Source organism: Odontesthes bonariensis, chromosome 19, assembly GCF_027942865.1.
Source record: "Odontesthes bonariensis isolate fOdoBon6 chromosome 19, fOdoBon6.hap1, whole genome shotgun sequence".
NCBI lineage: Eukaryota > Metazoa > Chordata > Actinopteri > Atheriniformes > Atherinopsidae > Odontesthes > Odontesthes bonariensis.
In genome coordinates, this window is record NC_134524.1 from 31,317,162 (window position 1) to 31,330,147 (window position 12,986).

Consider the following 12,986-nt stretch of genomic DNA (forward strand, 5'->3'; position numbering starts at 1 on the left):
AATCCAATAGAGTCTAATATAGAATTAAAGTTCATATTCAGGCTGTCATTTTCAACATCTACATGAATATTAAAGTCACCCACTACAATGACTTTATCTGTACTCAGCACTAACTGGGATAAAAACTCTGAGAATTCAGACAGAAACTCAGAATAAGGGCCAGGTGGGTGATACACAACAACAAACACAAGAGGTTTCTGTGATTTCCACTTTGCGTGGGAAAAAGTGAGAATCAGAGATTCAAAAGAGCTCAAACTAATCTTGGGTCTGGGACTGATTAGTAACCCTGATCTGAAAATAGCTGCCACTCCTCCTCCTCTGCCTGTGGTTCCAGGAACGTGAACATTTAAACAGTCAGAGGGAGTTGCTTCATTAATGCTAACATGATCCTTCTGCTGCAGCCAGGTTTCTGTAAGACTAAATATATCAATATGATGATCACAAATCAACTCATTCACTAACAGAGACTTCGAAAGGAGAGATCTGATATTCAGCAAACCACATTTAATAGTTTGATGTTTTTGTTCAGTTAAAGTTTTTGTTTTAATAATTTCTTTTTGCACAAGAGGATTTGCTCCTTTTGTGTTAATCGATTGGGTGGGTAGCAGCAGGTGGGAAGCTGCAGAGAAGTGTGTAAGACTACAACTCTGCATCCTGGTCTGAGCCCTGGGTTGTCATGTTTTAGGGTGCAAATAAATTTGTCCATATTTCTAGAAATGAGAGCTGCTCCTTCCAAAGTGGGATGGATGCCGTCTCTCCTCATCAGACCAGGTTTTCTCCAGAAAGATTGCCAATTATCTATGTAGCCCACGTTGTTTGCTGGACACCATCTAGACAACCAGCGATTGAAGGACGACATGCGGCTAAACATGTCATCACTGGTCAGATTTGGCAGGGGTCCAGAGAAAACTACGGAGTCCCACATTGTTTTGGCAAAATTACACACCGATGCAACATTAATTTTAGTGACCTCCTATTGGCGTAACCGGGTGTCATTAACACCGACGTGAATAACTATTTTACCATATTTACGTTTATCCTTAGCCAGCAGTTTTAAATAGGATTCTATGTCGCCCGCTCTGGCCCCTGGAATGCATTTGACTATGGCCGCTGGTGTCTCTAATGCCACGTTTCTGACTATAGAGCTGCCAATTACCAGGGTTTTGTCCTCAGCGGGTGTGTCGCTGAGTGGGGAAAATCGGTTTGAAGCGTGGACAGGTCGATGGTGAACAACGGGCTTGACTTTAGAGCTATGCCTCTTCCTGACAGTCACCCAGCCACGTTGTAATCCTGGCTGCTCAGGTTCTGCTAGGGGGAGGCTAATTGAGCTAGCTACGCTAGGTGGCTCCACACTGGCTAAAGGGACCTGGCTCGCTATCGGTTGATTTTCAACAGTGCAGAGCCGAGCTTCCAATTCAGATAACCTCGCCTCCAAAACTACAAAAAGACTACATTTGTTACATGTACCATTATCGCTAAAGGAGGCAGAGGAGTAACTAAACATCTGACACACGGAGCAGGTGAAAGCAGGAGATGGAGGAAGAGAACCAGTAGCCATGCTACGCTAGAGAACCAGACACACCGTTAAAAAGTGAGAATAAAGATCTGTAGGAGTGTGTTAGAACAGAACAGTATGCTTTAGAGTTTAACTATGCAAAATTGTGTAAGTTATAGATAGAAATAAAGTGATCATCAGTAGTCCAAGAGGAGCAAGAAATTCCACAGTACACAAGCAAGGTAACAGGAAGTGATGCAATACGTCTTACCGCAAAGCAAAGCATCACAGCGTGAGGGTGTGCAGCTGGAGAAGACCTTCAAATACCTCCTTATGAAGTCTACGTGAGCAGAGAGTGACATGAAAAACGTGCCCGAGAGGGACATAAAGCACTTGGAATCGTGTTTTCCCCAACGCCAGGCCTGCAAGTGGAAATTACGTCATTTTGACATCACGTCCGCCGAATGGCTTATTACTGGTGCTAATGGTAAATAGATTTTATCTCGTAAATTATCCCACTAATAATGCATTGATCGTTACCAAACTTCTGCCGTAGTACACATAGGCTCTTAACTCACAAAACGAGGCATTAGAAAGTTTGCAAGTTTACCGGGAGTTTATTTAAAAGAACACTTTCCAGATAGCAACTACACACTGCTGCTAACGCTAACGCTGCGTCGACGTCACTTCCGGTAACTCCCGGAATATGACTAATTGCATTGCTTGCACACCAAAGGCTATGTCAACTTATGTTATCTGACATGTTATCTGTCATCTGTATTTATAGTGTTATTGTATGTGTGTTATGTAATCCTTTGTACTGTGTGTCTTGATGTCTTTTTGTTTGTATGGACCTTGAGTCTGAATCTATAGCTTCTTGAATCTTGACACATACCGCCTGCCGTAGTTCAAGAAGTTGCAACGCACATTTGAAAAAGCGAGGCGCTAGAGAGCAAATTCATTCGACTTTGCAAAATAAAATTGCACCGCTAGATGGGGGAAAAAATTACATAGTGTCCCTTTAAGAGAGGCTGACTGTGTTCAAAGCAACATGTCAACATGAGACATGTCAAACATGGTCATCCAGAAGACCCTTTTACGTTGCATAACGGGAAATTGAGTATCAAGTATTTGTGGAGATTGATCCTTATTAATGACTAAGTGAAGTGTTAGCCTTCCCTGTTTTCATCTTTCAATCTCTTTCATTACTTATAACTGTTTTGTTTTAATTTTGGGGGGAGACAGTTCTTACTCTCTGGAAAGACCTTTTAAATGACTGCAGGAATAGAAGCTGTCTAGTCTCTCTGTGAAATGCAACATAAAAACATATATTATGTATAAAACTTGTCATTCGGGTCACGGTGATCCTAAGAGCTTGAATAAGGGCAAATGGACTTCTTCTTGGATCTTGAAGACGTTTCACCTCTCATCCGAAAGGCTTTCTCAGTTCTAAAACTAGATGGTGGGGATGGTTAGCTGATAAGCAGGGAGGGCTCATTCACAGTTGGGTCATTACAGTCACATGTGTCACTGAACCCCCTGACCAAAGTGCGGGTTGTTTAAGTCATTCTCACCTACAAATTGTCTACCTGTTTGAAAGAGCGAGTTTGGGTCACAGGATCCAAGGTGTGTGAAGGTTATGAAACTGCCATGGGAGGAGAGACAATGCTGCATTATAGGTGCTGATACCTGAGACCACCTCCTCTGTTCAAAGATGGTTTTTCCAGTTTAACATTGATGACAGCCAGTTTGTGTAGTAGTGTTGCAGGGGCAACAGCTCAGGAGGAAGAGCAGTTGCCCCCCCAATCGGAAGGTCAGTGGCTCGACTCCGGCCACATGTCGACGCGTCCTTGGGCAGGACATTGAACCCCACGTTGCCTACCGATGCATCCATCGGTGTATGAATGTGTGTGAATGAGTAGTAGTTATATAGACTAAGATGTGCTGTATGAGTGTGAAAGAGGGTGAATGTGGTTTGTGGAAGTGCTTTGAGTGGTCAGCTCGACTAGAAAAGCGCTATACAAGTACAGTCCATTTAACTTCCATCCTCTTCAGTGAGCTTCGGTAAGCAAGTCGTCTTTTGAATCCTCCCTTGTGAACTTGATGTTGTCCACCGTGTTGATGTGCTCTGATCTTGACGCAGGTGTTCTCCACATAACTGAGCCAGTGATGGTTGTTTCTTTGTATGAGCTCATTGCTTCCCACTTCCTCCATATAAAGGTTAGCCACAATGGAGAAACTCATGTTTTACCAGAGTTCTGGAAATATGTTATAATGTGTGTACCATACAAATGGTGCATATTACTTCACCAAATTCCAGCCCACCAAAAATACAAGTAAATTATTGATACAGGGCATTTGTTTTTGTTTTTTTTAAATTTTTTTAATCTTTTAAAAAAAAAATTACCACTTGTCCTGTCCAGCATTATGGCAGCAGAATTGTAATCTGAATACCGTTTATGCCAAACACATTTGCTATGCCAAGGGAAGCTTTATGAATGTAAAGCTCCCCTTGATGCCGATCAACTCCTCATTTTTATTTACTTATTTTTGTTACAATACTTAACATGATGTGATATTGTGATAGTGCTGAACCGGACCGGGGGACAGAGAGAGAGGGAGAGCGAAGAAGGGAAAAAAAGGAGCAGAAACATGAAGAGACAAACATGAAAAACAATGAAAAATCAGACAACCAGCTGCTACACCTGTAAAAACAAAACTGAAGACAATTCACAGCTTTTGTGGGGAATCCAGCCTTAGAAGCACCAGGAGCACCTGTAAGCAGACAAGCAGAGAACAAACACACAAACAAACAAACAAAAAAGCACAAGCAGCAGCAATCTCATATAATACACAGGTGACCTTAAACCACAGGACAGCACAACAACTGCTTAGGGTCATTTGTAAAGGGTTTGAACGGTCTCAAAACGCTGGATGTTTTTTTTTTTCCACATGACTTGAATGAATATTTATGTATGGTCAAAATACCGGATAAGTATGGAGTATTTCACTATATTTAATCAGTAGTTTTTGTTTTTTTTACATTTGAGAGCAGGATTTTTTATTTGAACCCTCATGTATTATAGTGCTCCCCCTTACTGTACTCTGACACTACTAAATAGATGCTGTTCAGATCAATTTTTGTTAAAGAAGTGCTGATGCCGTGAAGTAAAGCAAGTACACCCATAAGCAGGAGGTAATGTCAGTGTCATATCTGACACATTTTTCATTTTTGTTTGTTTCTGACAGTAAGTTTCCTGTGTGCACTGAAAAAGTCTTTGTGCTTTGAGAAAGGTTCAAACTGGTGAGCAGGAATTTTGCAAGGACAGCAGGGAATCTATGGCACAAAAAAGTTTCGAGATGAAACTGAGCATAATTGAAAGGAAATAGGGACTTTTTGAGGCTAGAGAAAGAACTGTATAATAACAGAGAGCATGAAAACAAGTAATTCGACTTATAAAAAAACAAAACAAACCAAAAATAAGAAAACATTTTGAGCTTTTTGCATTGTTCAAAGGACAAGTTTTAAACTCTTTGGATTTTTTTTATTTAATTTGGAATACAAAATAAACAAACATTCAGAATAAAAATAGAAACTGAATTCCTATACAAATAGATTCATGTTTTAAATAAGGAATGTACGTACTTTCAAGGCACAAACACATCTTTTGCATTCAATGTAAACTGTTAAGTTATCAAAGCAATATGCAGAGAGAAACTGTGGGAAGTGCAATCGGTCACATCAAAGGGGAAGATTGAGTTTGACATGCTTCATGGAGTGGCACTTTCAGGCACATTTCAGTATTTCAGCCTAAGGCCCGACGCATACTATGGATGCATAATTTCAGTTGCTTGGAAACAGATTGGAGGAACTGACACAGACAGGTACAGGCAATGCTGGAATGGATGAACCACGTTTACAGTGATGAATTATGCAGAGAGGATACAGATGGCAGGTGATGGTGCACTCAGTGTGGTCCAGAGAGTCAAAGTGTGGAGAGCAAGTTAGCAAAAAACATGATTATTTTAATGCAACAGTTGACTCTTGGTTCACATGTTTAGTCTGGCCCAGTGAATGTAGGTCAGAGAAAGGGGGACACTTTCTGGGGAAACAGGCACTCTGAAGAAGGAGGGGTTACTGGAAATGTCTCTGGAAACTTTTTTTTCCCCCCGCTCTACTGGGCCTCTTCCACTGGGACATAAATGGAATCTGTCCAGGAGGCTGCACCATGTTCGAATGCCAATATCATCACTTTTACTCTTTGGAGGCGAGAAAACGTAGTTAATAAAAATGAAAAATGTATCTTATTACAAGACAGTTTATTATCATGAAACGAGTGTCTTTAAATATTCACAGTATCTCGTAATGTTCTTCGTCTTCTGATGAAGTGCTTTGTTATCATTACAAAATATGTTATTCAAGCAATAATCTGTCATTGTAAAGATAAATGCGTCTTGCTATTACATGATATTGTTTCCTTATGTGGAGAAAATATGTTTTATTACAGTTAAAAGATTTTTTACTGAGCATCTCCTCTGTGGAAGAAAAAATGATCTTTTTGCAACAATCCGTCCCCTTATTAGCTGTAAAAGTATCCTGCTTTTATGATTAAAGTATCCCTTTATCTCAATCATATTATATCACATCAAAACATATCAGTGATATGTGTTTTTTATCTTCCATTTTTAAATTTAAAAAAGGAAACCTGGAGAAAACATTCTGTTATAATGACAAATGTAACGTAAGCTACAACATTTTAACTGCTGACAAATGAAATAGATTACAGGCATTTTTGCCTTACCAAACAATGCTCTGCTGAAAAAACTTGGGACATATTCATTTGGATTTTGCCTTCGCGCATACCTCCCACCTAAATCATAGTTCCAGACTAAGCAAACTTTAAAATTAAAATGGCCGAGTAAAAGTTCCGTACCCTTCTCCATGTTTGGTGGATCCGCCGATTACTTTCTTTTCCTGTTTTGCAGCAGACAGCAACAGACTTTTACAAAATAAAAGCCTATAAAACAGGGGTGGTTTTGGGTTGAGCAGGCGCTCCATGTACAAGAGGCTATAGTCCTCGCTGCAGCTGGCAGTCTTGCATCGGACGGCCCTATGCTGCGTGTCGTTCCCCCTCTCTCTGCTCCCTGCTTCCTGTCTGGCACAAAAGCCCCCTAAAAAAATATATATTTTAAAAGTGCTAATGCGCGCAAAAAAATTATCGGTGTTAAATAACCAATGTGTTAACACGATAATAACGAGTTAACTCGCCCAGCCCTAGTTTAAATTCAAGGAGTCAAGAATCCCCTTTTAGAAATGCTTTATTCTGTAAAACAAAACAGGTAGATAGCATGGTAATTACATGGAATCGATTTGACGAATGTGGTAAAGATATATTAAAGTAGGAAGTAGAACAAGATTGCTATAATCTGCCACAGTAATAGAACAAATTATCTCTTTAACAAACTGCTTGAACTGACAACTTTAAAATCTTGATGTGAAGTTTTTAAACATTCTTCTGTATAATATCCCCCAGGATTGACTGGTTAGTTCGATGCTAAAAGACTTGTCTGAGTTCACTTTTGTCTTTCCAACAGGGTGGCAAAATGATGCAAACTGGCATTTCTTCATGTACTAATAAGAAAAACGATGAAACTTGTAATGACGACTCACAACAATTTTCATGTTTGGCAAAGAATGCCAAATTAGTAAACCGAATCAGTAAATATTCCATGGAAAGCAATGCTCGGAAGAAAGTAATTTCCTCATCCAATATGACATAATGTGAAAACAGCAAATTTCTAAATGGAGTATATAAAAGTTGCCTTCTGGGGGAAAAAAAACAAACATAATTTCTGCAGAAATTGAGCTGGCACTGTGTCAAAATAAGAAATCAAGAGAAGCTTCTCTCACAAGAAGTGAAACAGGTATTATCTCTGTGTGTACCGAGCTTGTCCAAAAAGGGATAATCACGCACACGTGTACATTGTAAAAGACTTGCCAGCAGAGTAATCATGGTATATTAAAAATTAATAGCATCAAAACTGTTTTTCCGAAGCATTCAATTAGTTTGCAGCAGTTGCCGACTCTGGGCCGCTTTATCTCTGAGCTTCAGTATCTCACACACACAGCTCACAATGTTGGCATTGCACTCAAAGACCGTGTTTAATTTTAATTGCAAATTTTCTGTTCAGTGTTCCTAGATGAAGTGTGAGCTGTCTTTATGTAAATGAAAGCCTTGATTATGCTGCCACCCTCGGATGCTGCGTAATTAAATGGGCAATACATGCCATCTAGTGCACGTAGTGATGAGGTGGACCCTCACAAACACTGCACTGCGGGCAGCAGACCTTACAAGGTGGCAATTAGGGTACAAGTCCTCAGAGAGTCTGATAAGTTAAGATGGAACGTCACTTCATGAGCGCTCTCTTGGCGATAGCTTTCATCGTCCCACTCTGTCCAGTGATTTTGGGGGAAAACCCAGGAACTACTTTGTCTGAACTTAGCTCCAACCCCAGAGTGATAAACTTTAATCTGCTCTAATCTATCTTGGGATGTTAGCTCGTCTTTTCGTGCATTCCAAAAAAAAGAAAAAAAGCCTCATATTTGGAGCAGCTTTTGCTTGAAGGAGACGATGCTTGGAGGAGACGATGGAGGGAGTGAGGGGAGTGGAAGCAGATGAGGGGTATGACATGAGTCAGAAACTGTGGAGTGTGGGAAACACTGTTTTCAGGAAACAGAACAAACCTTCAGTGAAAGTTTGCCTGGGAGGTCAAGGAAGGGTAAGGATGTGGAAAATCAGTGGATGTAAAGACGCAGTGAGACAGAAAACAGGTGGTGTTTAGATGATTTGAGTCTTGGCCTGCCAGGCACACTGAATGTGCAGCGTTTCCTGTTTGGCATGTATTGAGGAGGTTATGCTTGAGCAGCTGTGCAGCCTTGCAACATTATGCAGTATATTTTACTCCACCATTCACCACTGTGAATATCAGTATGCGCGCACACACCACACGCACACTCTCTTACATCCGATCTGTGCAGAGCCCTTTCCTCCATTGTGTTCATATCCCTAAAGACAGCATCGACTCATCTGTCAAAGGTTGACCTTCTAAAAGCAAATGTCTGAGACAGACCACGACTAAACCTCAGTCCTGAAGAGCTTCGTTGCCATCTCTCAGTTCCACACAGCCAATAAGCATAGGGTGCAAAATGGCTAGAACAAATCAAACTTATTGCATATTTTTTTTGGGGCCTTGACAGCAAAATCATTTATCCACCAAATTTTTTTGAAGGCTTTTTTTTTAGCATAACGATGCTTTCAAACTCCGAACGATGTGAGTGATTTCACCTTGTTGTTTGCAAATTGCTGTCATAAAGCCTTCATTTCAGCATTTGCCCTGTGATGCATTAGCTTTTTTTTTGCAAGGAGGAATGACCATATTTGGGCAACAAGGTGAAGCTGGCCAGAGACTTGAAATGTGAATAGACAGAAAAAAATGACTTTTTGGTGAAGTAAACTGTATTAGAGTAACTGTCATCATTTCTAACTTGTATTTTTAAGATTCAGTAAGAACTAGAGCTTCTTAAGTAAAATTAAACATTTTATTAACGTAATACATGAATTATGGGGGAAGAGTAAGTTTTACTTAGGTTTCCTCATACCATTTAAATGTTTAATAGTTGTATGTCCATAAACCTAGAAATACTACAAAAACTTTACTCTGAAAGTGTATCGTAAAAATTAAAAGTTACTTCATAACAGCAAACACTACAGATATATAAAATTTACTTAAAATTTTTAGTAAAATGACGTTCCTGCCTATGAAAAACAAGTAGAGTTGACTTAATTTGTTTAAATAAACTAATAAACTTAAAACTTAGATGTAATTAAGTAAATGTTACGTAATATCTTCAAAACTGTTGTGTTTTATGGTAAGTAAAATTGACTTGATACTGGCAAGTGAGTGTTACTTGATATTGCAGCATTAAATATTACTTTCATCATTTCATTTCAATTCGATTCAATTAATTTTTATTTATATAGCGCCAAATACAACAAATGTCATCTCAAGGCACTTAGATAATAAAGTCCAATTCAAGCCAATTGGAATTCAATTGTGACCTTAGGTGAGGGTTGGAACACAGATGGAGCAGTAAATCAACAGCTTCGAGCAGCGCCCTCATTACAGCTGACGAAGCCCCAATCCGTCTGTCAGTCTCTCGCTCCAATCTGCCATCACTCGTGAACAAGATACCCAAATACTTAAGCTCCTCCACCTCAGGCAGGGACTCGTCCCCAACTCGGAGAGAGCATTCCGCCTTTTCTCCGTTTCAGAATGATGGCATCGGATTTGGAAGAGCTGACCCTCGTCCTGGTTGCGTCACACTCAGCTATGAACCACTTCAGAGCGCACTGAAGGTCTCGGCTTGAAGAATCCAACAGAACCACATCATCCCCAAAAAGCAGAGGTGCCATCCTGAGGTTCCCAGACCAGACACCCTCCTGTCCTCTACATATATATGTGTGTGTAATAAAGATATATGTATTTTATGTTTCCCAAAATAAAGCATTTCTGCACACAGATTAATTAGCTTATCTGATGCCGAATATAAGAAATTAAGAAATTGTAAAATCGACCCCAAATAATCAGTGTACTGGTTCTCATGAGAGAAAAATGTGAAAAAAGTTCCCCCTTTATGAATTAGAGACTGAGATGTTTTGCACTTTAAAGCGCTGCAATAAATGCTGATACAATTAACTGACACAATCAGCTGGGATGAAAAAGATTTTGTTTTCGTGTGGCATTTCCACAGTTTTGTAAATCATACAGATTTCAACCGGCAGCCTGCTGCTCCTACTTTGGGCTCCCCAAACGGATTTGCAATGCTGCTGTTAACATTTCATTAATTATGTTAAAGTCCATGCTGTTATTAAGATCATTTCCTCAGTGCTGCTTTCAGTAATCAGGATGCACATTCGGTCAGCAGAAACAACACAGAAACATTCAATGGATTTAGGGATGTGCTCTGAGCCACATTAAAGGGCTATGAGTTTGGTTTGCTTTGCTGTTTCTTGACACAAATATGGCTCACCTCGTCTCCTTAATTGGCTCAACCTATTACTTAGGTATATGCTGAAGATGCTTAAAGGGATAGTTCGCCTCTTTTGACATGAAGCTGTATGACATCCCATATTGGCAATATCATTTCTTAAATTTGACTTACCCCCCGCTGCGTCCTGTGAGCAGAGTTCCAGCCTCGTTTTGGCGTTGACGAAGGTAGTCCGGCTAGTTGGCTGGGGCCACAAAAATAAAGCGTTTTGCTTCTCAAAACAATATGCGTTCAAAAGAGTGATACATTTACATCACAAAATCGTTCATCCAGGAAAAGTCAGACATCACAATCGCTTGGCGCTATTTTCTCTCCCTTCATATCACTGCGTGCTGTGCAGACCGAGCAGTCCCCTGCTTCCGAGCAGCAAACACCGTAACAGGCGCGGCTGTCGTCAGGCGGCTGAACGCATTGATATGAAGGGAAAGAAAATAGCACCAAGCGATTGTGAGGTCTGACTTTTTCTGTTGAACGATTTTGTGATGCAAATGTATTACTCTTTTGAACGCATATTGTTTTGAGAAGCAAAACGCTTTATTTTTTAAGCCCCAGCCTTCGTCAACGCCAAAACGAGGCTGGAACTCGGCTCACAGGACACAGCAGGGGGTAAGTGAAATTTAATAAATGATATTGCTAATATGGGATGTCATACAGCTTCATGTCAAAAGAGGCGAACTATCCCTTTAAGGTCTGACTTGCCCATTGTTATTTATTTTTTCTCGAAGAGCTGTAATTAACAGCATATTGATTTTGGTTATTCAAAATTGAATTGAAAATTTTGTATTCAAGGTAAAAAAATAAACGGCTTTAACATTTTCTCCAAAGCTTCAGCGGGTCTTCTCTCTCCGTCACTTTAATAACTCTCACTCTCCATCACTTTTAAAAAGATTAGTGAACAGAGGTATTTGGGCAATCAATCCATCTGAAAAGGAATTGCAGAACAGACAATATAAAGAAAGTAATTTTGGTCAATTGACTTCCTAATCCTACTAACGCTGACTTTCTTTATCCAGGGACATTGCATATTAACTTTTAGAATCGTGTTGTTATGCACACAGTGAAGACCTATCCCAGGGGTCGGAAACCCGCGGCTCCGGAGCCGCATGGGGCTCTTTTGTCCCTCTGCTGCAGCTCCTGGTGGATTTGGAGACTAAATAATGAGTATTTCATTTAGATTTACGTCATTTTTTAAAATGCAATTCTAAATGTGAAGACGATTCAACCCCCGGTAGGCCAACAATGCATAACTCCAAGAAAAGAAAAGTGTCTGAAGAGAACAGAACGTTTAATGCAACGTGGGCGGATTCATTTGCTTTCACTGCTGACGACACTGGTTTCCCCGTTTGCTTCATATGTGCGGAGAAATTGGGCAAATAACAAAAGTCAAATGTGGCAAGACATTTCCAGAATAAACACAGCCTTTGCTGAAAAATAGCATAAAATGGATTTGCTGCAGGTGGATCATTTTAGTTCAGCCTTTTATTTCATAAATACGAGGAGAACTCAAATAGACATTCAGTATTTTATTTGAAAGTAAGCTTCAAGCCAGCAACTTTTTTTTTCAGAGTTCCAAATATTTTGTTACATGCAAAATAATTGGTATTTTCTCTGTAGCAGTTCAGTGATTTCATCATTTTTAATATATAGTATAAGGTAAAAAAAAACAATACATGCAGTATTATCTTCATTTCGTGGCTCCTGGTGTTTTCTTTTCCGTGGGAAACAGGTCAAATGGCTCTTTGACTAAATGATTTACTTATCTGTTCACTGCAAAATATAGTTCCTTTATTGTCAATATTGACTTGTAACATCCACTTTCCATAGACACACAGATATATGTTTTGGAATTATTAGAATTTGTTTACCTTAAAAAAAAATCACTTTATTTTAATCAAATTTAATTGGTACATTACAGCAAAATTATCCATGAGCTTCTTTCAAGTTCTAACTTTTGAACTCATGCACAGTGCATCGACTCAGTCTAAAAACCTTGTTTGCCATGTGTGGGGATCTGTGCTGAAACAGTCCATAAGGCTCAGTAATCTAGTTCAACGTACGGATCTTTGTGGTTTATCTCATCCGTTTGGCAGTGCAAACTCTTGTGCTCAGTTCTCCTTTTCTCTCTCTTTTTGCCACCTCTTCCCTTCTCCAACAGATTTGATCATTTTGACCAACTTTTTCATCAAAGTGAACAAAAGCTAAACGGTTAACAGTGGTGGCTTTGGTGTCTTATAGACATTAGGAACAGCTGGCTTTGGGTTGCCTGACTAACAGTAAAAAAGTTTCCATGCTGAAGACATGTTTGCATACGAGTGTGGCATTAGAGATTTACTTGGCTGAATTAAAAAAGAAAAGAGTCTGACCTTTCTCCGCCACTGGTTA

The 12,986-nt window shown here is 39.7% G+C and overlaps 1 protein-coding gene across 1 annotated transcript in view; it reads left to right on the forward strand.

Annotated features, from left to right (window-relative positions):
• The window catches only part of adam19a (ADAM metallopeptidase domain 19a), a 251,379-nt gene that overhangs the window by 103,920 nt on the left and 134,473 nt on the right, over positions 1-12,986 (forward strand). The window lies entirely within an intron of this gene.